General features: G+C 47.7%; 1 long non-coding RNA gene across 1 annotated transcript; it reads right to left on the bottom strand.

Moving 5' to 3' along the window:
- Positions 1–243: 243 nt before the first annotated feature.
- LOC123606796 lies at positions 244–757 on the bottom strand. The gene is made up of 2 exons (XR_006716512.1): positions 588–757; positions 244–350 (listed from the first exon to the last, which is right to left on the bottom strand). It is a non-coding gene; the product is annotated as an uncharacterized LOC123606796 (long non-coding RNA).
- Between the last annotated feature and the right edge of the window lie 24,816 nt (positions 758–25,573).

The following is a 25,573-nucleotide window of genomic DNA, read 5'->3' as shown; positions in this document are numbered from 1 at the left end:
GGATTCTCTCTCTCTCCCTCTGCCCCTCTTCTGCATAGCTCTCTATCTATAAAAAAAAAAAAAAAAAAAAAAAAAAAGAAAGAAAAGAAAAAAGAAAAAATTAAGGAGAATTTTGTAGTTCCATCAGTGGACGTAGATCTAGGACACATTCTTCCCTGAAAATGGGCATTCACACTCAGAACACAGGTGGAAAAATTTTGAGGAAAAACCACACTGAGATTTACAGCTCTCTCCCAACCAGGCTTAGAATTTAGGGCTATGACTTTATTTCATTATGTTGCAACATTGACACCTTTTTCCTCCCAAGCCCTGAAATACAGGTAACATAATCTTCTCACCTGCAAATAGATCTGGAATGAAAGAATTAATGAGAATTCATTAAGAGTAAGGACAACGGAAGTAAATAAATCACCAGGCAAAATTGTAACTACAAGGTCCTCCTCTGGCCGGTTTGCTTTATCTCGCTGACATAAGCAATGCCATTTTGACTTCTCTTCCATGTCCCCGAGATTCCCCCCATCTTTGGATGCTCCCATGGATTTAGGATAAATATTAGAGTAGTTTCCACCCAGGAAGCATATCCATACCAGACTGAAACAGTTAAAAACAGGCTTGTTTTCTCCAAGTTCTCTCATCCCAGCCTGGCTAGATGGCAATGTCCAGTGGGGTTGTAGGAAACAGACTGATCAGCTGCCTCCATCAGCCTGTTCCCTCAACCCTCTTGTCCCATCAGCAATTAATGACCCCCATGTGGGACTGTTACAGGAGCTGAAATAGAGCTTTGTTGTGTTCAGCTTGGGAATTTGGGGGTTATCTATTGCAATACTAACATAACCTTACCTAACAGATTTGCATTTGAATCCTAACTCTTCTGTTTACACTGTTTGATGCGCCATTAAATGACTCGAAGCCTCACTGAGCAGACAGGAGAAGATTCCCAGGGGAGAGATTGGGAATCCAGGCGGGAGGTCATCCCAGCTTTTTGGAATTACATCTAGCCTTGCAGGATACTTGAAGCTCTAAACATGTGTTTTTTGATCTCATTTTTGGTCATAATCAAGAAACAATGGAATCTCTGCAATCACAACTCATTTTCTCCTTTTATCCTGCTGCATCCTGAGCAATAAAAGGGGAATCTGAAGGCGAGGTTTGAAAGCAGAAAGCTGGGATTCATAAATTCACTACTAACAAGAAACGAATTGTGGCCAAAATGATAGGGAGTCACACAGTTTCCGATTCACAGGGCGCACCTGCATCAGAGAAGCGTATTTCTATCCCGGATGCACATAGATTGCTTTTGTGAATGTCACATGGCACAGCTTCTGAAGATGGAATCAGAAAACAAATTCAGGAAAAAAAAAAATGATTTCGGAAACATCTCTGTTTTTCTGGAGTTCTTCCGGGAGTAAATTAAAGCGTCAAGCTTTTATGATTTCGATCTGTTATTACAATTCATGTATACAGGTAATTCTCCTTCATTAAATGACACCTACAGGACAGGCCACTTTCTTAGAGAAGCGTCAACGCTGACATCCCTGCCACCCTGTGAGCACGTGTTCTTGGCTTGGGAAGAGACCCGCCCACCGCCCCGCCCCCTGTCCCCATGCGGGCGCAGAAGGGGCTGGGCAGTTCTGCGGAGAAACGGGTCAGGTGCAGGGGGCCTGTGGCTCCAGGGATTTCTGGGGGGGGCGGGGTTTCCACCCTCTGCGGGCTGCACACGTAACCCCAGAAGGTCAGGGACAGAAAGCCAATCACAGAAGGCCCAGGAGCCTTGGTGGGAGAAAGAAACGAACAGCGATCAGTTCGTTGGAGATGGAATCCGACGATCAGTTCGTTAACATTAAGCGGCGGCCTGTCACGCCCCTCATGCCATGCTGCTTCTGCCTTGGTCCCGCTCCAGCTTCCACAATACGGGCTTCGGGACCTGCCCTCGACCCTGACGCCCTGAGGTAGCCCAGACTCCAACCCCGTGGAGTCATTCTTTACCTTCTTAATTTTCTCAGACCCTGTGTGCAACCTGTTACCCAATCCTGTCCACATCACCTCCCAGATATATCCTGAACTGACCCCTTCACATTCCCAGCCCCCGGCTCAACGGTCCCACGTCCCAACTAGTCTGGTCCGAGGCACCAGCACCTCTTGCCTGGATTATTGCAATGGCCTTTTAGGAATTGCTGGGGTCTGTGCCTTAGGCCTACCTTCCTAGAGTCGATTCTCCACAAAACCAGGAGCCTTTAAATTTAAGGAAATGTCTCTCCTCTGACCAGCCTCCTACATTGGTTTCTATCTCATTCAGGGTAAAGACAAAGTCCTTAAAAAGGGCTCCAAAGCCCTGTCCCGGGGGGAGGCCTGAATCTTGGGGACCTCTCCTCCTGCTGCCCTCCCTCCTGATAGTTCCACTCACCTCCTCTGCCGTCCACAGCACCCTCCAGACTCCCAGCTTGCAGTCCCGGCCTGGCTGCCATCTGTGCCCAGAATGTTCTTTCCCGCATCAGCCACACCCTGTTCCCACCCGTCCTTTAACCCTCTCTATCCACGCACTGTGCTTTATCTTTCCCTTAGGGCCAAACGCTTTACTCGGTAGCTATTGAAGGCTTTCACAGTTGGCTCTTTGCAGGCGCGTAAGGCTGTGGTCCACAGACCCGTGTTTTACGCCAAGAGGAGGGCGATCCCTGCTCTATGCTGTCAGGTGAGTAGCAGCAATTTGAAAGTAGCCATTTACATCCTATAACAACAGTTTGCATATTTCCCTCAGGTTGTGTTCTTGCTTGCTTTGTTTCGCAGGCAGGTGAGGAGAGGGGACAGGAGTGAGACTGTCCTCTCTCTGTCTCCTATGAACAATGGCATGTTAGTCTCCTGGAAAGCTTTATGAAGTTTGAAATATTAGGTGTGATATGCTTGGGCTGTCGGTTTGGGTTTTTTGTTTGTCTTTTTTTTTTTTCTTTTCTGTCACTGCGTAGTGGTGATGGTTGTTTTGTTTTGCTTTGCTTTTAATTTAATTTAGTCAGCCGCCAGGTGACATTCATCAGGCACGGCGGGACCCAAGTGAGACAGTGGGGGTGCCCGGGCCACCAACATGCTGCAAGGCCACGTTGCTGGCCTGCTTCCCACACAAAAGCTGTGCCGTGGATGATCAATAACATCCTGATTGGGGAGGAAGTTCTGGCATCGAGCCTCCCGAGGAAGGAGGAGGCAGACACAGAGCAAATGATGATTCTTTCCTGATAGAATTCTCCACGAGTAAATCTCCCTTCCCATTTATTAGCCAACCGTCTGTGACAGGTGGGTCAGGAGGGAGAGGAGAGATGTGTGATTAAATTCCGCTTTTCTGGCAACATCGAATCATTACATTGTTACATTATTAAAGCCGAACTCGCTCCAGGAGGCTCCTCCTTTAAAATGTATACACCGTTAGTACATTCGCGTGAATTATTCATCAGGAGCTTTATGAAATACTTTGGGCCGAATGGAATTGAGCTAGAAGGTAAGGCGAGAGAGAGAGACAGAGACTCAAGCCCAAAGGCCAGTGGGTGGAGGCCCCCCAAACCCAAAGAGCCGAGCAGAGGGGGCGCTGCCCCGCCTTGGAACGGATGAACGACTTAGATCCCAGAAACGGTGGCTTTGTCCAAGAGCGGCGGCCCAGGAGGTTTTTCCCTGCTACCTCTCAGTGTTACTTTCAGAGTGTAGACGCCTCAGCCCTCGGTGACCCCGTTGATGAGTGCTCCCAGCGGCCATCTCCCTCCTGTTGGCACCGCAGGGAGTGAAAATCAAACCAACTCTACCCACTGGGCCCGTGCGGAAACTCGGGTGGGCGTCGAGCCTCCCGCCTGATTGTTGCCCCCGGGGTCGCCCCCATGGGTCTCCTGCGCGATGTGTGTCTGACACGGGGACACCGCGTTCCCAGGGCACGCCAGCACACGGTGGCCTCACTCAGCCACCAGAGGAGTGAAGGGGGCAAGGAATGTGACCACGGAGAGCTCAGGCCTTCCTCCCAAGGTCACCGAGTCCAGACAGCCCCAAGGGGAAAGCGTTGAGAAGCAGCGTCACCACGTTCAAGCCCTGTGAATATTCACCCTGAAGAATAAAGAGGAGTTGCTATTGTTACTGCTTCTCTAAAGACAGATGGAGGGGGCGCCTGGGTGGCTGGGTCAGTTGAGCGTCCGACTTTGGCTCAGGTCATGATCTCACAGTCCGTGAGTTCGAGCCCCATGTCGGGCTCTGTGCTGACAGCTCGGAGCCTGGCACCTGCTTCTGATTCTGTGTCTCCCTCTCTCTCTGAGCCCACACCCCCCCCACCCCCCACTCATGTTCTGTCTGTCTGTCTGTCTCTCTCTCTCTAATATAAATAAAACATTAAAGTTTTTTTAAAAAGGAACGAAAAAGAGGGGCGCCTGGGTGGCTCAGTCGGTTGAGCGGCCGACTTCAGCTCAGGTCACGATCTTGCGGTCTGTGAGTTCGAGCCCCGCGTCCGGCTCTGTGCTGACAGCTCAGAGCCTGGAGCCTGTTTCGGATTCTGTGTCTCCCTCTCTCTCTGCTCCTCCCCTGTTCATGCTCTGTCTCTCTCTGTCTCAAAAATAAATAAACGTTAAAAAAAAATAAAGGCAGATGGATGACCTTTGACTTCTGGACATAGAGATTAAGCACTTTGCCAGTTAAAATAAAAAGTAGAGTTTTTAACTTAAAACCAATCTAAAAAGGGGAGCCTGGTGGCTCAGTCAGTTGAGTGTCTGATTCTTGGTTTCGACTCAGGTCGTGATCTCAGGGTTTCGTGGGTTTCAGCCCCGCATCAGGCTTTGCACTGGCATTGCGGAGCCTGCTTGGGACTCTCTGTCTCTCTCTGTCTCCCTCTCTGTCCAACCCTCATTTGCACTGTCACTGTCCCTCTCAAATAAATAAACTAAGAAAAAAAAAAAAATCTAAAAAAATGTGATGTGTAATACCTGAAGACCTCTGGGGTGTGTTACTAAAAGGTATGATTTGTTGCCTCCCTCTCGAGCTCCAAGAACGTGCTAACATACTCCCTAATACCTAATTATTCTTATTCTTATTCTTATTCTTATTCTTATTCTTATTACTACTATTATTATTGCATAAAGAACAAAAAACCTTCACTTAATCATTTTTTTTTTTCCAGAAAAGAATGTTGTCACCATATTGTTTAAAAAGTGCTTGCTTACTCTAGTAGAGATAAATGGATTTCTGTTTCAAATGAAAGTGAATGGAGGGGCGCCTGGGTGGCTTAGTCGGTTAGAGCCTGGAGCCTGCTTCGGATTCTGTGTCTCCCTCTCTCTCTGCCCCTCCCTCACTCATGCTGTGTCTCTCTCTGTCTCTCAAAAATGAATAAACGTTAAACAAATAATAATAAGAAGAAAGTGAATGGAAACGTTAACTATTACAAACAAACGATGCCCTCAGCTCTAAAGATTTGTCCATCCCTACCGTTATTCAGGGGTTCCCAGACTGACCTAATTTCCAGTAATTTCTGGGGCAAAAAATTTCCAAAAAGTTCTGGGGGTTTTCTCTATGGGAAAACAGCAGACGCACACACTTACAGCTCAGCACGTTCCTCTGGGGGACATCTACTGCCCTGCCCGAACCTTTGTTTCTCTCCTGGAAGGCAAGTCTTACAGCATTGGTATCGGTCTCTCTGTCTACAAATGGCAGCCACTAATTTTAATCACGGTTTGACAGGTGGCTTTTTGCAATTCAGACCTGCCCGTCTCTGGTTCCCCTGCTCTGGGAACTTCATTACCATCATGCCCCAGCACACTCTGTCTTACACAGTATTTTACCTTTCATAGGAAAAAGTACCCCTTCATCACAGCCTTATTTGCCTGGTTTATTGACCTGACTTCTGCTCGGGAGGCTTTGCACTCTGGCAATTTTCCAGGCTCAAAACGCATCCTGCTTCATCCATAGGAATGAATCTCCAAAGGACTGGTCCTGCCCCAGGAGGGAGCAGCCTGGGGGTAATGGAAAAGTACGGGAAATCTCAGCTTTCCAGGACGCAGGTCAGACTAGCCAGTTCCAAAGTTAGTAATTTTACAAGGACAGAATAAAGGATATACACACTCCACCCCCACCCCCCACAATTGGTCATAAAGACAAGCAGGCTTCCCTAAGTCACCCCCAAAACCACATGATTTCAGGCTGGACAAGACACCTAGAGACAAGGCCAGCTTTGCTCCTGGTTGATTTGATGGGTGCTGGAAAGGCCACTGTACAGACACAACTAGCTGCCTAGCCAGTGTCTTTCTACACTTTTCCCATGGTCACAGGGCCCTGAATTTGTTTGGGGCAATGGTATACTCAGCTAAAAGATTCCAAAGAATCTAACCTTCCTTGATTTTAATTTCTAGCCAGTGATTTATTTTGGGAAAATATGAAAATACACTAAAAACGGGCACATATGTTTAAAGCCTTTTTGTACTTCCTCTCTTCCTCTCTGCTTGGAACGCAGTGAGATGGCTAGAGCTCTAACAGCCACATTGGACCCCGAGGTAAACTTGAGAATGTCAGCTTCTGGCTTAGAATGTCAAACAGAAAGATGGACAGAGTTTGGTTCCCTTTAGCCTAGAAGTTAGCAAAACAGTTTTGGACTTTCTACTTTTATAATTTTTTTAAGTATTTATTTATTTACTTATTTATTTATTTATTTATTTATTTATTTATTTATTTATTTTTGAGAGAGACAGACAGAAGGAGTGCAAGTTGGGGAGAGGCAGAGAGAAAAGGAGACACAGAATCTGAATCGGCTCCAGGCTCTGAGCTGTCAGCACAGAGCCCGACTCGGGGCTCGAACTCACCAACTTCGAGATCATGACCTGAGCTGAAGTCAGATGCTTAACCGACTGAGCCCCCCCAGGCGCCCCTCCACCATCTTAATCATGTTCAACCCTGGCAAGCTCACTGGCCAGTCCACATAGTTGGTTTTGGGCCTCCTCTCTTATCTGTTTAATCCAAGCCTCCAGCCTCCTACAATCACCTCATCCACGGCGTTTTAAGGGGATCGACAATCCTTTTGTGTAAGAGTCTGTTGATGTGCTCCACAGACAAACAGCTTTCACATCAATAACTGCTGGAGACTTAAGGCACAAGCCCTTTTGGTTCTTCTTACACTATCCCTATGAGAGGCGCATCTGAAAGCGAAATCCACATATTAGTCTCCAGAGGAAACTATTTTTCCAAAGCTGCATTCCAACTGGGGAAGGATATCTATCCCCTTCCAGCCTCCTGAAGACTTTTTGTCCCGAATAAAGGGTGGGGAAAAGAGTCAACTGGGATCAGGGCTTCAAGGAAGGAAATGGAGAACACTTCAGTCAGTGAAGGGAGTCGGGAAAGCTGAACTGTAGAGAGACACTTGTGAAGGTCACAGCCCTGAGACACAGGCCGACGGAAGCTGATGCTTGATCACAGATCATAGCACGCCCTCCCCTCCCCGAAGCCTTCGCTCCACACGAACAGGTTTTCATGCCGCCACGGAATATTCACCAAGATAGACCACGTTCTGGGCCACGCCACACCCAAGGACAAAATGAAAGGTGCGGAATACACACACAGTCTGCTCTCAGGCCACAGAATCAAACTAAAGGAAAAAAATCAGTTAACAGAAAGATAGCTGGATAACCCTTCAAACGTTTGGAAATTCAACAGCACACTTCCAAGTAAGCCAAAGTCGAAGAAGAAGGAGGTGCAGGAGAAGAAGAAGGGGCAGGAGAAATTTTTAAAATATTTTGAATTTAATGAGAAGGAAAAGATAGCATTAAAATTTGGGATGCAGGGAAAGCAGTTCGCAAGAGGGCAATATATAGCACTCCGTGCACATGTTACAAAAGAAGAAAGAGCTAAGCTTGCACTTTAGGAAACTAGAGAAAAGAGACCAAAAGAATCAGAAAAGAAATTATTTAAAAAAAAAAAAAAAAAAAAAAGAGTAGAAATTCACATGCAATGAAAACAGGAAAACCATGAAGACACCAAAAAACCCCAAAAGTTAGTTTTTGAAAAGGTCAATTAAATGAATAAACCTCTAGCCAGTCCAATGGTGAATTAAGGCAAGACACAAATGACCAGTTTCTGAAATGAGACAGAGGTCATTAATACTGATTTCATGGATTAAAGAATAATAAAAGAGTACTATGAATAACTGTATGCCAACAAATTTGATATTTTTAAAAATTTTTTTAAACGTTTATTCATTTTTGAGACAGAGAGAGACAGAGCATGAATGGGGGAATGTCAGAGAGAGAGGGAGACACAGAGTCCGAAACAGGCTCCAGGCTCCGAGCTGTCAGCACAGAGCCCGATGCGGGGCTAGAACTCATGGACCGCGAGATCGTGACCTGAGCCGAAGTCGGACGCCCAACCAACTGAGCCACCCAGGCGCCCCAACAAATTTGATATTTTAGACTAAATGAACCAAATTCTTGAAAAGCACAAACTGCCAAAACGTAAACAACAAAAAATTGATAACCTGAGTAGCCCATACTTATTAAAGACATTGAACCCATAATTAATAACATTTTAAAACAGAGACCGCTGGGCTCAAATGGCCTAACTGGTGGATCCTACCAAACATTTAAGAAAAAAATGATACCAATTCTCCACAATTTCTTATAGATTATCCTAGTCCCAAAAACCAGATAAAGACATGACAGAAAGGAAACTAGGAAAGGAAACCGATACCTTTTCTGAACACAGATGCAAAAATCCTCAACACAATATTACCCATTTGAACCCCACATTTTTAAATTTTTTTTTAATTTTTTAATGTTTATTTACTTTGGAGAGAAAGAGAGACAGAGAGAGAGAGAGAGAGAGAGACAGAGAGTAAGCAGGGGAGGGGCAGAGAGTGGGATTTATTTCAGGTATGAAAGGCTGGCTAAACATTAAAAAAATCAATCAGTGTAACCAACCACATGAACAGGATAAAGAATAAAAATCATCAGATCATAGGGCACCTGGGTGGCTCAGTTGGTTAAGTGTCTGATTTCGGCTCAGGTCGTGATCTCGGGGTTCATGAGTTTGAGCCCTGCATTGGGCTGTTTGCTCTCAGCAGAGAGCTCACTTCAGATCTTCTGCCCTTTCTCTCTCTGCTCCCCGCCCCTCTATCTCATACATAAACCTTAAAAATATCATCTGATCATATAAATTGGTACAGGAAAAGCATTTGAGTAAATACACATCTAATCATACTAAAAACCCTCAGAAAACCAGGAATAGTTGGGAACTTCCTCAACTTGATACATATCTTTTTTTTTATGTTTATTTATTTTTGAGAGAGAGACAGAGCGTGAGCAGGGGAGGGGCAGAGAGAGAGAGGGAGACAGAATCCGAAGCAGGCTCCAGGCTCTGAGCTGTCAGCACAGAGCCCGAACCATGAGATCATGACCTGAGCTGAAGTCTGACGCTTAACCAACTGAGCCACCCAGGCGCCCCATCAACTTGATAAACAACACATATAAAATTCCTGAAAAATGCAGATTTTAAAGCTCTTACAGGGAGTCCTTGAACAGCTTCCCCCAAGAGGAATACCCAGGAAAAGATAGACAAAAGAGGCTAATTAAAGCCAAGTAGAAATAAAGCTGATGGGTGCCTGAACTGGGAGGGCCAGGGGATTTCAGTAGTTTGAGTCCCTAAGAACCACACGTGGCTAGAAAGTGGCAGAAATTGAAGCCATCTTTGGCTCATACAATTAGAGCTTTCTTATCTACAGGATGAGGAGATGAAGTTTTAGTCAACAGGACCAAAGCCTAGAAGAGGCGTATACACGATCACTAAAAAAAAACAACACAAAACAAAACAAACACAAGAGCAAGTAACCTATTGCCATCAATTTTCAGGCGCGGTTTGTGGAAAGACAGGTCCCACGCATTCCATCACGTTAGATGTCAGGATTGTGTGACATCTGATCTGCTTACTTGGAGAGTGTCTACACCCACCACGAACACTGCATTCAGTGCGTGCGCACCGATCTCAGGGAGGTCCCATATTTGACGTGCATGACTAGGACTCATTACGGACGTTACACATTAAAGGAGGCAAAACTTTATGCAGCGTGTTAGTTTTAGAAGGACCGAGAGTCCCTGCACACCCAAACTTATGTCAGCATCAGAATGACCTATTGGGCTGGTCAAACCATGGATTGTGGGTTCCCACCCCAAGATTCCCGAATCAGTAGATGGGGCTGGAGAATTTGCATTTCTGACGAGTTCCAGGTGAAGATGAGTAGTCCCAGAGCCCTAATCGTCACTGTTTTGTGTGTGTGTGTGTGTGTGTGTGTGTGTGTGTGTGTGTGTTTTATGTTTATTTTTTTTGAGAGCGCGAGCGCACGTGCACGAGCAGGGGAGGGGCAGAGAGGGAAGGAGACAGAGGATCCCAAGCAAGCTCTGAGCTGACAGCACAGAGCCCAGCGCGGGGCTCGAACTCACGAACGGTCAGATCTTGACCTGAGCTGAAGCCGGAGGCTTACCCGACTGAGCCACCCAGGCACCTGCCACGGTTTTTGACTAAAGGCGGAGAGGGAGCTTCAAAAAGAACACCATGCCAGCCCCAGAGAGGGTACCCTGTTGAAAGCAGAGTAAACCAGAGTGCCTGATACCAAATCGTTTACCATTTGATATATTTCAAGTGCCTCGTTATCTACTTCACTGGATTCTAACAGACTTGAAGTAGTTGGTATTTGGCCCGTTGGCTCAAGAAGTAAATGATTCAGACTTCCAAGGGGCGAAGCCAGTTTGGCACTGAAAATAACGACAACGAGGGCTTCCGGCCACAGGCAATTCTGATGTTACTTGCAATGTCTGTTGAGGTTTGGGCCCCATTTGCCGCGGGAGATTACAATGCGTCAATCACACTACGGTTCCCGTTATTTGTTTTCATCGCCCTCCAAGCTGGACTTTTTCTGATCTGTAGAACAGAGAGCTAGCAAACTGGTGTGATTTGCAGCCATCACATTTATGCTGATTTTTTTACACAACAGAAAACTAAGGCAAGAGAACTAAAGGACTCATTCCGGAAGCTGAGGTTACTCTTTAGTCAGAGAGAAAACATTTGTTAGATGACTTTACACAGTCGGCCGACTTCAACGCAAGAACATGAGTTTCTTAGGGAGACATGTTTTGTTTTGTTTTGTTTTTCCTTTTTTCCTTTAAACTGGGAGAACATAGGGGTATTCCTTTGCACTGTGAGCGTTTTCATAAGAAACTGCGAAGATGCAGATTATTCGATTCAAAAATCTCTTAGTAAACTACATCATAATCTGGATTGGAGGCTCTCTCCTCCACTGTTGACATAAATGGGTGGTTACTACCCCGATCCAGCTAGAATGTAAGGCATGTCTCAAGGCTTGTGCTACAATGGAATCATTTCTTGGCCAAGATGCCACAGCCACATTCACATTTGATGAGGCACAGTTAAATTATTTTTAATGTTTATTTATTTTTGAGAGAGAGAGAGCACGAGCAAGGGAGGGGCAGGGAGAGAGAGAGAGACAGACAGAGACAGAGACAGAGAATCTGAAGCAGGCTCCAGGCTCTGAGCTGTCAGCACAGAGCCCGACAGGGGACTCGAACTCACGAGCCGTGAGATCCCGTCCTGAGCCGAAGTCAGACACTTGACCAACTGAGCCACCCAGGTGCCCCTTACGAGGCACATTTAAAACGATGTCCCCAAAGCAGATGAAAGCTCCAAGGTAAGGGGGTCAGACGTTTTGCTAATAGATGAAGACAGACATGAGGTTTCTTTCTCCTCCTGCTCAATATGAAAAAAGATCGCTTGTTGCCCAAGTGGACCCACAGAGGCAACCCGCAGAAAGAAAGAGGCTGAGAGAAATGAGGAAGGAAAGAAGGAAACAAGGGAGGGGTGGAGAACAGAACAGGAGAGCCCCTGAGTGGGAACGAAACTTGATGGCACAGGGTTTCAAGATACACCTGCTTTGAGCTCCTTGTCCACACCGCTAAATGCTCTGACCCCAGGCTTTGTTATTTTACTGTTCTTCACGTCATCCAGCGGCTCCCCAAATATATGTTGGGTTGGGAGTGAAGCCTAGGGATGAAAGGGGTGGGGAGAAAGAAGGACTTCCAGAATGAATGACAGAGATGAACCACGATTGCCTGTGGGGCTGGCTGGCTGCCACCATGACAGTTGCTCATTTTTTTCTTTGTGAAAAACAAACAAAATCTCCCGATTCACCCGCCACCTGGAGTCTCAGAATTTATCACCGGTTATGGTCTAAGATCTGTGGAGTCAGGGGAGAACACAATAACCAGGGAGCTCATTCCCTGAGATGATTTCGTCGGTTTTAAGTCCCGTTGGCTCAGTGCTGTGGAAGGGGTAAGAGGCCACCCTCCGCGACCGAGTCGCCCGAGACCTCAGGGGGCAGCTGCGGAAATCGGAGGTGAAGGGGTGATCGGGACCAGCGTCGCACCATTGCCACGGCTGTGACTCTGAGGACGGGGCTGCTGACCCAGAGGTCAAGCTAAGGGAGGAGCTCAGAGGGAAAACACCAAGCCAGCTGGTCTAACGCCCTCGCCCTCGGTGCATCCAGGAGGATGTCACAGAGCCTCCCACAGAGAGGGCTCTGCCTCCCACCCTAATGTGACAGCTGACTCAGGTTAACCCCCCAAGGCAAGAGAATTACTTCTTTTTTTTTTTCCAATATGAAATGTATTGTCCAATTGGTTTCCATACGACACCCAGTGCTCCTCCCAACAGGTGCCCTCCTCCATGCCCATCACCCACCCTCCCCTCCCTCCCACCCACCCCCGTCAACCCTCAGATTGTTCTCAGGTTTTAAGAGTCTCTCGTGATTTGGCTCCCTCCCTCTCTTTTTTTTTTCCTTCCCCTCCCCCACGGTCTTCCGTTAAGTTTCTCAGGATCCACATAAGAGTGAACGCATATGGTACCTGTCTTTCTCTGGATGACTTATTTCACTTAGCATCACACGCTCCAGTTCCATCCGCGTGGCTACCAAAGGCCAGATTTCATTCTTTCTCATGGCCACGTAGTATTCCATGGTGTACGTAAACCACGATTTCTTTATCCGCTCATCAGTCGATGGACACTTAGGCTCCTCCCATAATTTGGCTGTTGTTTCTTACAATGAGGATAAGCTCCCAGGGCAAAGTAGCTCGTTGACCTTCTAATTACGGGGAGCAAACCACACCGCGCTTAAGAAGGGGGACATATAAGGGCACATTATTAAGAGATTAAATAACAATAACTATTAGCACCTGTAACCTAAAGACGCCACAGGGATGGATACACAATCAGTCTCCTTCATAGGCTGCAGTTGAGGGCAGGTGAGGGATTCTAAGGAAGCCCAACTCTTAAGGAACAAATTTCATTGCCTAATAAACATATTGAAGGGAAACAGGTAAAATGGAAACAAGTACGTTATCTTCCCGAGAAAACAGAGTCAAATGACTACCGACATTGCTACGATTATGCAGTGGAACCACTTAGGGCTTCCGGCGGTGTAACTGCGTAACCAACCCTCCAAACAACCCTGTCTGAAATATGAAGTCTTTTGCAGACAAGTCCTTTGCAAGGGGCTACAATTCATTTACTGACAAATGACAGCAACCCGTAGACAAAGGAGTCCACAACTGGCAACTGAATCACGGCTACAGGTTGCTTTGGGGAATACAACAAAACTTCTCCTCGCCTTTTGGCCCGATTTCCTCTCCTGGAGAAAGCGATTCCCATATTTTCTGGTGATACCGACAGAGACATAATTTTAAACACAACTTAATATGAGAACTGCACGAAGCAAGCTTAAATCTAAATCCTGAATTAATATCACCTTGATTTTAGACTCTGAAATTGGTGCTTTGCGGGGACAGACAGGTGAAGACACTGGTTTTCCCAGGCTGCGGCTGGTGGTGTTTTCCTGGGGAGGTGGGGAGGGTCCACGCCGTAGGACCTGGAATTGGAGAATGAATCAGAGAATACCCTTGTGCTTTTCTGAGTAATCCCGGCCCTTTCCGCCTGGGCCACCTAGCCCATCTGGGGACCCCTGGGGGAGAGGCTTGTGGGCCACCGTCCGCTTTCTCACTGGGCTCCTGAGTCGGCCGCCCTGGATGCCCTGCGTGGCTTACCCCACAATGACCTCCGGACAGGGAGCAGAACAGAGAGGTGTGTCTGCCCCTCGGCGGGCTGGGAGAGCTCAGGGGAGCCTGGTGTGTGCCCTCCCGGGACTGTCAGGGTGGCTTGGACTGTCCCGCCGTAGCCCACAGACCTTTATTCCAGACCAGGGAGCCCCTCTGATGAGGGGCTGGCATCTGGAGGCGGGGGCAGCAGGACAGCATCCTGTGGCTGGCGCCACCTCCTGGAAGTTGGGGGGGTTGCCTCTGAGGAGCTTAAAAAAATACCACCTTGAACCCTGGGACAGAAAGGCGTGGGGGTGCACCGCCAGGAGCCTCAGGGCACCCACGAGGGGCCCCCGTGAGAGGTTTGGCGGGGGGAACCTCTTTAGCAAACAGACGGGGATTTCTTCCTTCCTTTGTGGCAATTTACCCCTCTCTTCCCAATGAGATCAGGCTGACCCGCCACGTGTGGTGTGGCCGCGTTCCCGGCAACCTCCTCCACCGAAGCCACGTTGGGAATTTCAGGATCCTAAGGAGGGCGCCGCGCCCTTTGGTTCGCATGCGGTGGTGCGCGAAGGAGGCCCCCCGGGGCCCCGGGAGCTAATCTCGTGTATGCATCCCTTTGCCTGCAGCTCTGGGCTCAGAGGCGTCACTCCCACAGCTTGAGACCGAGTCCAGGGCGGGGATTTACGCACCGAGATCGGCGTGGGGCACCTGGGAGGCTCCGGCCCCGGAGCGTGGGACTCGGTTTCCACTCAGGCCATGATCTCACGGTTGGTGAGTCTGAGCCCCTCTGTGGCGATAGCACGGGGCCTGTTTTGGTTTCTTTCTTTCTCCCTCTCTCTCTCTCTGCCCCTCCCTTGCTCGCTCTCTTTGTCTCTATCAAATGAATAAACTTAAAAAAAAAAAAAAAAAAAGATGTAGGCAAACACTGAAAATCACCCCTGTCTGCCTTCGCCTCTCTTTGCTTGCTTGCTTGCTTTCTTTCTTTTGCTTTCTTTCTTTCTCTTTTTCTTTTTCTCTTTCTTTTGCTTTCTTTCTTTTTTTCTTTCCTTTGCTTTCTTTTTCTTTCTTTCTTTGTTTCTTTATTTTGCTTTCTTTCTTTCTCTTTTTCTTTTTCTTTCCTTCTTTCTTTTGCTTTCTTTCTTTCACTTTCTTTATCTTGCTTTCTTTTTTTTCTTTTGCTTTCTTTCTCTCTTTCTTTTGCTTTCTTCCTTTCTCTCTTTTGCTTTATCTCTTTCTTTCTTTTGCTTTCTTTCTTTTGCTTTCTTTCTTTTCCTTTCTTTCTTTCTTTTGCTTTCTTTCTTTTGCTTTCTTTCTTTTTTCTTTCTTTTGCTTTCTTTCTTTCTTTTTGCTTTCTTTCTTCTTTTTACTTTCTTTCTTTTACTTTCTTTCTTTTGCTTTCTTTCTTTCTCTTGCTTTCTTTTTTTCTTTTGCTTTCTTTCTTTCTCTCTTTCTTTTGCTTTCTTCCTTTCTCTCTTTTGCTTTATCTCTTTCTTTCTTTTGCTTTCTTTCTTTTGCTTTCTTTCTTTTCCTTTCTTTCTTTCTTTTGCTTTCTTTCTTTTGCTTTCTTTCTTTTTTCTTTCTTTTGCTTTCTTTCTTTCTTTTTGCTTTCTTTCTTCTTTTTACTTTCTTTCTTTTACTTTCTTTCTTTTGCTTTCTTTCTTTCTCTTGCTTTCTTTTTTTCTTTTGCTTTCTTTCTTTCTCTCTTTCTTTTGCTTTCTTCCTTTCTCTCTTTCTTTTGCTTTCTTTTTCTTTCTTTCTTTCTTTCTTTTTGCTTTCTTTCTTTCTTCCTTTTGCTTTCTTTCTTTCTTTTGCTTTCTCTCTTTTTTCTTTCTTTCTTTCTTTCTTTCTTTCTTTCTTTTGCTTTCTCTCTTTTTTCTTTCTTTCTTTCTTTTTTTTCTTTCTTTCTTTCTTTTGCTTTCTTTCTTTCTTCCTTCCTTTTGCTTTCTTTCTTTCTTTTATTATTATTATTATGTTACCTTTTTTTTATGGAAAGCCAGTTCACAACAGCTGGCTGCATGTCTGCACCTCCTCGTGCATCATGGAGATGCTGGTGGCTTCTCACCAAAGGGGGGCTTGGATGGGATGCAGAACAGACAACTAAAGAAGCAAGACAATGTGAATAGTTTGAAAGCAGCTGGGAGACAGAGACCACGGATGGAGGGGTCCTTCAGGGGACAGGGACAATACCTTACAAGGAGATGAGCATGATCCAGGCAGAGACGGGAGGGAAGGGCTTTGGGGCAAAGAACCCGGCAGGACTATCTGTGCTCGGTGTATTTCTGGAAGCAAGGGTGGATTGATTGCCCGAAGTAAGGACAAGCCAATGCAGGACAGAGAAGCCACCTAACTGGGTGTTTTCTTTGATAGAGGTTACACTCAAAAGAGACATCAGCATTTATTGAGCAACTGTTATATGCCAGGTACTCTGCTATACGTCAGGAATACAGTGGTATGAAGGCACACATAATCCCTGCCTTCATGAGAGGCAGTTCATAGAATATTTAGTTATAAATGATTCAAAAATTACAAGGACACAATATGTCCTCATGAAACGGCCACTGACTTCCTGACCCAGCATGTCGTCATTTTCCTCCAGAGGACACACAGAGGTTGTAGATGGAACCACACAGTGGGGACCCAAGAGAAGAAGCCAAGAGACCCCACCCCGCCAGGTAGCCTGGCTCACCCAGCACGGGCTGCATCTTTTTGGCGAGTTGACTTTCTCAACATCCCCTTCCTGTTCTTGAAAATGGGTCTAGGGGCGCCTGGGTGGCGCAGTCGGTTAAGCGTCCGACTTCAGCCAGGTCACGATCTCGCGGTCCGTGAGTTCGAGCCCCGCGTCGGGCTCTGGGCTGATGGCTCGGAGCCTGGAGCCTGTTTCCGATTCTGTGTCTCCCTCTCTCTCTGCCCCTCCCCCGTTCATGCTCTGTCTCTCTCTGTCCCAAAAATAAATAAACGTTGAAAAAAAAATTAAAAAAAAATAATAAAAAATAAAAAAAAAAAGAAAATGGATCTAATGAGATCTACTTTGCAGAACTATGGTGAAAATAAGCCATTTGTGACTTGTACTGCACGTTCCTGAAATATGTGAGTGACTCAATACATTATAGCTGCTAGTGCTCGTGAGAGCAATGTTCCCCATCACTTTAGTGTCCGGGGAGCCTTCAACCAACAGAGCAGAGGGAGGACGAAAACGGGATCAGATCGAGGGATTATCTGTCCACATGACTTAAGCCAAGATTGAGGTCCGGTCCAGGTAAGAGGACTTGAGCTTTAATTAAGGTCTTATTTCAGGAAGGACTTCTTGGGGACTGGGGCAGACTGCCTCTTTCCTGTTGGTTAACACTGGCAAGAGGAAAATGGGTATTTATTTTCCTGCACGATTGTAGAACTGAGCCTGATAAGTCTTCTGAGAATTTTCCAGATTACAGCACAAAGATAAGACCTTACTTAAGGTCTTTAACATCCATCCCTGGATGTGCTGACTGTTCCAGGAGCAACTCACTGACCTGAATGAATGTTTTATTAAAACTGTCCCCAACCACCTTGTTGGAAGAAATTGTGCCTAAGGAAGCATGGTTTTATACGCTTTCTTATGAACTCATGAAAGGAACAAAGGATGATATATGAGGCACAAATAAAAAAATTGATGAGAAAAAGTCCAGGAGTCAGGTCTCACTTTATGGAAGCCGTGAAGAGGTAAGGGTCAGAACATAGAAAACTCCATTTTTTTCCTATTGATGTGGCTTTTCTGTCGCTCTGCAATGCTTCCTTCTTAATACTTTCACAGCTACCTACGCTAATTTTTAAAAAAATATGGTCTATTAAAATCCTTTTGTAAACCTCAGACCCCAGTGGTTCCTGCAGAGGATTGGTATGGAAACACAGTGAGAGTTTCCAGACGAGCCCCAGGTACACTTGGAGGAGACTTTGTGAAGCCTTTGAAACCAGCTTCGCATAAATCTTTGTCTCAAAATTCTGAGCATGTTGCCCATACTGTGTTTTATTTTTGCTGAGCATTGCACCATGGACATTGGCACGTTATTAAATGCTCTCTGAATATCCCCCAAAGCAGACAAATCAAGCTGTCCGACGACTTACTAGTCATCAGGCCACACCTTTCTCAAGACCCGCAGAACCAGAAGACTAACTGGTGGGCTGAGGTCTGGCCAGTTCCTGAGTCAAAGACTCTGCTACTCCCATGGGGAGGGCTCTGGAAATTGCCATGGTGCCCTAAGCATATGGCTCAGCATGGCCCAGAAGAGAGTGCTGGGTCCTCATGGAGCCACTAAACTGCACCTTCCCTCTTATCCTGGAAACAGTTTCCAGTTCACCCACTCGGTCAATGAAGGTTATGCTGTGATGTCCTGATGAGCACATTACACCCCCACCCACCCCGAATGTGAAGCAGCCCATGCTAAGCAGCACCCACTCATTGTCCTGCTCAGCTCTTGGTGTCCCTGCCCCCAAGGCTCCAGATCCAGATTCTGGAACCCACCCGCCCCTGGAGCTGGCCACGTGGCCACGTGTCCCGAGACACTCTGCAGCTGGCTGATTTCATTCCTGCCTTTACTCATCAGGAACCTGTTGGCCCGGAGACGCCCCTTTCCCAGATCCCCCTTCTCTGCCAGCTCACGCTGCTGGGTCCCTGCATTCTCAGAGGAAGCCCACACAGGTCAGGCCATTGGACCCAGTCACAAAAGCAAGGCCCTAAGAAGGTCCCTAAAAGAGTCAAGGCAGCTGCATCATGATGGGCAGCGGCGTGGAGGGTGGGAGTAGTCACTGCCTTGGCAGAGGCAGGTGGGGCGAGAGAGAGAGATATCAGAAGAGGCTCCTCTTGCCCCCATGCCTGCCCTCCCCCTACCCCGGAACTTCCCTGCAGCTCCCACAGCCAGTAACGGTCTCAGCAGGACCATTGCTTTTGGACTTTACCCCTTTTCTGTTTACTTCGAGAAAGCCCAGCGAGCATCTGGGCTCACTCTGGAATGCGGCCTGGCTTCAGGTCTCACCTCTCCCCGGCACAGCCTCCTTGGTCTGCTGCCACTCGTGTCTTCCCTCGGGGTGCCCGCCCTCCCTGTGGCAAAGCCACCTTCCTTCAAAATCACACCGTGCTCCTCTGCTGGAGAACTCTGGTTGCTGGTCCACTGAGGCCTAAACTCCTTTGTTGGCCTGTAAATACCTTTCCCCTCACAGTTTGCTTCCAATGGCCTACTACCCTATCCCATCACCTCCATGATTAGATTCTTCTGCAAGAACAGAAATCCACAATAATAGTGACTCAAATGAGGGAGCTTATTTTCGCCCTGTAAGAAAACCCACAGACAGGTAATCCAGGGCTCTGTTCCGTGAAATGCTTGGAGACACGGGCTCCTTCGAGCTCACTGCGCTGCAAGACCTCATGGTCCCAGGTGGTGGCTACAGCTCCAGCCTTTGCGTCTGCGTTCCAGGTAGGGGGATGGAGGAAGGGATGAAGGAGGGGTAAAGGATCCCGGACAGTTGTCTTTTAAGAACGTTTCCAGAAACTTCAGCCACAAGCAATTTTGGCTGCACCCATGAACCTTCAACCACAGTGAACTTCTTACCATCTCCCCAAAAGGCCACACCCTTCGTGCACCCCGCGTGTGTCAGCACCCTTTCTTTTCCTTCTGGAATTTTCTTCTCCTCCTTCTAGGCCTGAGAAGAAAATGCCAATCGATCCCTCGTGATGCGTCAGCTCATTTCCTCTCTTTAGTTAACACCTGCCAGATGCCACCACCAACCTGAGAAGGGCGAGTGCATTCGTCCACTTCCACAGCTTCGGCGGAAACCGCGTCCAGTCATCAGCCCCCTTGGCGGATAACGCGCAGCGCGGCCGTGTTGAGGTTCCCAACGGCGTGCGATGTCCCAGAGCCCGTGCCTGGCCCACCGCCCCTCACTGCTTCTCTGCTAGTCGCACCCTCCCCACCGGTGCCTCAGCACTTGGCCACACTTCACCCCGGTGCCCCTGGGCCCGGAGCCCAAACTTCCAGTGTGTGTGCCAGTGTGTGGAAGGGCGAGGGTGGCCGGGGGGATGTGAGAGGAATTGCAACACAGCAGGGCACCCTGGGTCAGAGCCCAGGGGGGGACCAGTGGGGCAGAGGGAGGAGCAGGGCATTCAAGTCCCGTTCCCTCTGGGCTTCCTGCGGCAGGTGCTGGGACCCAGAGAGGAGCGGGGTCACAGCCCAGCCAGGAGAGGCCCACGAAGACGATAAAGAACGACAGGCCACACTGAGGGCACGGCTGTCACCAAGGGCTGGCCTGGCTGGGGTCTCACCCTTGCTAAGGAAGGACAGCTCGCTGTGACCGCCCCCCCCCCACTGCACACAACCGTCTGCAAAGTAGGGGTGCTGCTTCCCCAAGAGTCAAGTGTGCGCGCTGGCCAAGGGGGACACGCCCTCCATCCGCTAGAGCTGGGAAGAATTTCCACCGACAGGTGGACAGGACACTGTTCCCGCAGCAAGAGTGGGTGAGTAGAGAAGCCGGGGTGAGAGATCACAGGTGACAGGAAGGCGGTGGTGAGTGGACCAGCGTGGCCAGAGCCAGGGGGCTATGAGGCTGGAGTAGTGATTGTGCCAGAACCCCGCCAAAAACCAGCCCGAGTGCCACATGAGTACGTTTGCGTGTTATTTTGTTTACAGTGGGAAGCCACTTAAGTACACGAGGAGCAGTGGTTCTGGGTATCTTGAAATATCTTTGCAGGGAGGAAGGATCGGTGACGGGAACATCAATCAGGAGGCCACTGCAACGTTCAAGGGACATGTAATAAAGACTTGAGACAAGGCAGTGGCAAATGGGAGCCGATGCTGCAGATAAATCTCTTTTCGGAAGAGGAACTTAAAATTGTGTCTTCTCAACGAAGCCACTCCTCTGTGGCCTGAATCCAGTCCGCCTCCTCCAGTCGGGCAGGCTGAGCGGGGCACCCCGTAATGGATGGCTCCCCTAAAGTCAGGGGACGAGGCGGCCCCTGCTCCGAGCGTCTGAAATACGGAGGGGGATAAATCTCCACTGCCTTCTCAGACAGACCTCCAGCGATGGGATAAATCAAAAAGTCCCAGCCAAGCAAGGAATGGAAACAAAAAATATTGGAGACAGCAAGGAGGGACCAGCAAACAAGGGACAAATAAAATAATAAGGATTTTACACTCGGAGGAGGATGGATCTCGCGCCCCAGACAGGAGGCCGGGCAGAGACAGGAAGAGGAAATCGGTTATGCATGTTTAATTGAACAGTTCAGGAAACCCAGTCACCGGCTGCATCCAAGCACAGGGCTGGGCCTTGCTACTCTCTGGAAATGGCTTCCTCTTAGAAGTCCCCGTGGCCTGACGATATCTCTGTGGGAATGGCTACCCACCAGCCAGTCCAATCCTTTTTTCCAGTACCTGCTTCCAGCCCCAGAGCTGGAGAGCCAGGCACCCTCTGTCCCCTTGCCCTGTGGCTGCAAGTGGCCCCACAGGAGGTGAGGGGCAAGCTGCTGGGGGCTTGTGGGAAACGCACTTCTTTCTTTGTCAAATAGAGAAACTCTCACCACTCCGGCAGCCCCGCTTTCTGCCTTGGGATGTTGTTATGTGAGCATGCAGCACCTGCAATTATGGAAGCCTCTCTGCGAACCTAAGAGAAATGGCAGGAGAACTCTAGAGACTCTGAGGAAGTCCCGCCATCTTGGAATTAGGGCTTTGAACCACTTGTCTTCTTGCTAAATAAATAAACAGAGTATGTTCCTATGGTTTAAGCAGCTGCTGGTTGGGCTTTCTATTTCCTGCAGTTGAACATCTCCTGGAATGATACAGCCCAAGTAAAGGGGTTGGCCCCATGGTACCTGGATGTAAGCTGGTCCTAGCTGTCTAGTGAGTACACTATACCCAGGCAGTGATGGGGTATTATTGACTGGGTCTTTCTGCACCCTTTTCTCCTGGAAAAAAAAAGAGGCCCGTCTACAGAACTGATGAATAATTATAATAATAAATAATTACTTTTAACATCTCAACTGAAATTATCCATTCTCTCTCCCCAGTTTCCAGACAGGACACAATATCTCTATTTTAATAAAACAAACACAAACTTCTTGATGATATACATTTCAATGACAGGTTACTTATCGACCAAAAAGTTTCCCATCTCCATAATGTATGGCAAGCCTTCTGCTTCAGAGACTGGTATGTTCTTCTCATTTTTTGTTTTTTGTCTTTATTCCTGAAGTTACTTGGGGCTGACATGATAAAGATGTTCTGATGTTAAGCAATTAGGTATACTGATTACAATTAAGTTTTGAAAAGATCAAATTTTTAATTTCCACAAGTCTCTATGTTGCTATATTCTTTTTTTTTTTAATTATTTATTTTGAGAGAGAGGGAAAGTGCAAGTCAGGGAGAGGCAGAGAGAGAGAGAGGTGGAAAGAGAGAGAGAATCCCAAGTAGGCTCTGAGCCATCAGTACAGAGCCTGATGCAGGGCTGGATCCCATCAAACTGTAAGATCAAGACCTGAGCTCAAGTTGGATGCTTAACCTACTGAGTCACCCAGGAGCCCCTATGTTGGTATATTCTTGTGAATTGCTTCAGCCCACATCATTTGCAGGCAGTCTGTAACAAGGGATTAAATCACTAAAAAATGTTAAACAGGGCATTGGGGATGGATGAACCTCGTGCAACACACATGGGTGTGCAGCTAGAGTGTGAACTAAATTTACCTTGAATTCCATCAATACCTTGTCTTACAGGTCAAGACATTAAGATTTTCGCTACTGGGGTTTTAAAAGTTTCTTTTAGGGGGCGCCTGGGTGGCGCAGTCGGTTAAGCGTCCGACTTCAGCCAGGTCACGATCTCGTGGTCCGTGAGTTCGAGCCCCATGTCGGTCTCTGGGCTGATGGCTCAGAGCCTGGAGCCTGTTTCCGATTCTGTGTCTCCCTCTCTCTCTGCCCCTCCCCCATTCATGCTCTGTCTCTCTCTGTCCCAAAAATAAATAAACGTTGAAAAAAAAAAATTTAAAAGTTTCTTTTAGGTGTTGGCATAACCAGATCATTAAAAAAAAAAAAAAATCCACGTCAGTTTTTGGGAAATTAGGTTAATTCCATCCACCAGAACTAACACATTGAAGAGCTTCAAGTAACATTTGCTAAATGATCTCTTGAATTTGCTACTACACGTCTGCACTCAGAAAGTTGTTCTTAAAAAAAAAAAGCAAAACTTTGAAGCACAATTTTACTCCAGTTGTCTCCTCACATACCACATTTTTAAGACCCACAATACCCTCTATGTCTCTCACAGGCAATAACAGAAGAACACTAATGTGTGTGCCTGAAACGAAGTTCTTTACTTGGTTCTAACTAATTTGCACGTGATCCAGCACTCATAATGGTGCAATTCAAAACTGATTTAAAATACTGAATGTGGAGGCAGTTCAGAAAAAAAAGGAAAAGGCATATATTAGTAAGTGGTCAACTACCATCCCAGGAGACTCAGAATTCTATAAACTGCAGGTCTATTATTTAAGACAACTCTGTTGTCAAAACTAGATCATTGATTCATAAGTTATAGTAAAAGTTTCCTGAGTTTTGATGCTGCTTAGATTATACAGTGCCCAACCTGGACTAGAAGTCACCGGGAGATTCTCAAAAGCCCAGCGTGCCAGGAGTAGAAAGTCCCCTCTGCTGGTTCCACTCTGTGGCCACGGCTGAGCATCATGGTCTAGCACTCGCTGTGATGCAGTGCCCGTCACCCGGGAGTCATAGAATGAGCCAGAAAAACACAACACCGGCTCGTGAGCGCTCATTCCATGAGCCTGATCTGTTTGATGCATTATTATTTTTTTTTAACGTTTATTTATTTTTGAGACAGAGAGAGACAGAGCATGAATGGGGGAGGGGCAGAGAGAGAGGGAGACACAGAATCGGAAGCCGGCTCCAGGCTCTGAGCCGTCAGCCCAGAGCCCCACACGGGGCTTGAACTCACGGACCGCGAGATCGTCACCCGAGCTGAAGTCGGACGCTTAACCGACTGAGCCACCCAGGCGCCCCTGTTTGATGCATTATTAAACCGGGAGCAGTAGCTGTGCCATCCGGGCGGGGCCTGTACCAAGATGGAGATGCTCAGAGAAAATGAAGGTGCACTTTGGACTCCGACCTGAATTGCTGCTTTTAAAAAAAGGGGGGTAAAACCTCTTTTGGAATCCGAAGACCAAGTTTGTCACCTCTGGCTCACATCAAACGAACAGCCCGTCCTCATGCCTCTTCGGTGTGTGTGATCTGCGATATTCCTCTCTGCATCCAAGGTCTTCCGGGTGTCGACTCCGCACAGAAGACCCGCGTTGCCGGGCCATCCTCTAGGACAGACGAAAGGATGTGGTGTTTCACTGCCAGGCTCGCTAAGCATCACAGGGCAGGAACCTCACAGACCTCACTTCTGTATCCTGCTTGCTTCTGGTGTTTGAAGGCCTGAATATACGTGCTTCACGTAGCCTGAGGTGGGGAGGTGAGTGAGTGGAACGGCCACGGAGACCAATCCCCCAGCTTCTCCTCCCCGCTGTGTGCTGTGAACCGACATTCGTTTGTGTCCCCCACCACCCACCCCCCCCAGCTTCACGTGTGGGAACCCTCTCCCCCGTGTGATGGTGTTAGGAGGCAGGGGGGAGCTCTGGGAGGTGGTTAGGATCAGATGACGTCATGAGGGTAGAGCCCCGTGATGGGATTAGTGCCCTTAGAGGGGTCCCAAGAGGGCCTGCTTCTCTTATTGTTCTCTACCCTGTGGGACCACAGTCTGGAAGAGGGCTCTCGCTGTACGTCGGCCGATGCCGGCACCCCGATCTCAGACTTTCAGCCTCCAACCGAGCAACTTCTGTTCTTTTTATATATTTTGAAGTTTATTCGTTTATTTTGAGAGAAACAGAGGCTGCACAAGTGGGGAAGGGGCAGAGGTGGGGGGAGACAGAGAATCCCAAGCAGATGCAGCTGCGAGCACGGAACCCAAAGTGCAGCTGGAACTCACGAGACCGACAGATCATGGTCTGAGCTGAAACCAAGAGTCAACGCTCTTGGTCAAGAGTCGACGCTCAACATGCTGAGCCACCCAGGCGCCGTGAGAAATTTCTGTTCTTTTATAAGCCACCTAGTGTGTGGTATTCTGTTACACCCGCCCAAACAGATTAAGATGCTGTGCAACGGTGGGGAGTGTTTGCTTGCTGAGTGTCTGTTTCCTGCCAAAAAGGGTCTATAAGCATCTGTGAGATCTGTCTTAGTCTGCTTGGGCTGCTATGACAAAACGGTCATAGACAGGGTCGCTTAGACCACAAGTATCTATTTGTTACAGTTCTGGAGGCCAAGAAGTCCAAGATGAAGACACCAGCAGGTTGGTGGCTGGTGAAGGCCTGTTCTGGGGCTTGTGGGCACCTGTTGTCCCATGCTGTGGATAGAGAGCAGAGAGCTAATCTCAGCCCCCCAAGTTCCCACCTCCAAATACCATCACCTGGAGGGTTA

This window comes from Leopardus geoffroyi, chromosome A1, assembly GCF_018350155.1.
Source record: "Leopardus geoffroyi isolate Oge1 chromosome A1, O.geoffroyi_Oge1_pat1.0, whole genome shotgun sequence".
Lineage (NCBI taxonomy): Eukaryota > Metazoa > Chordata > Mammalia > Carnivora > Felidae > Leopardus > Leopardus geoffroyi.
This window is presented reverse-complemented; position numbering and strand designations above follow the sequence as displayed.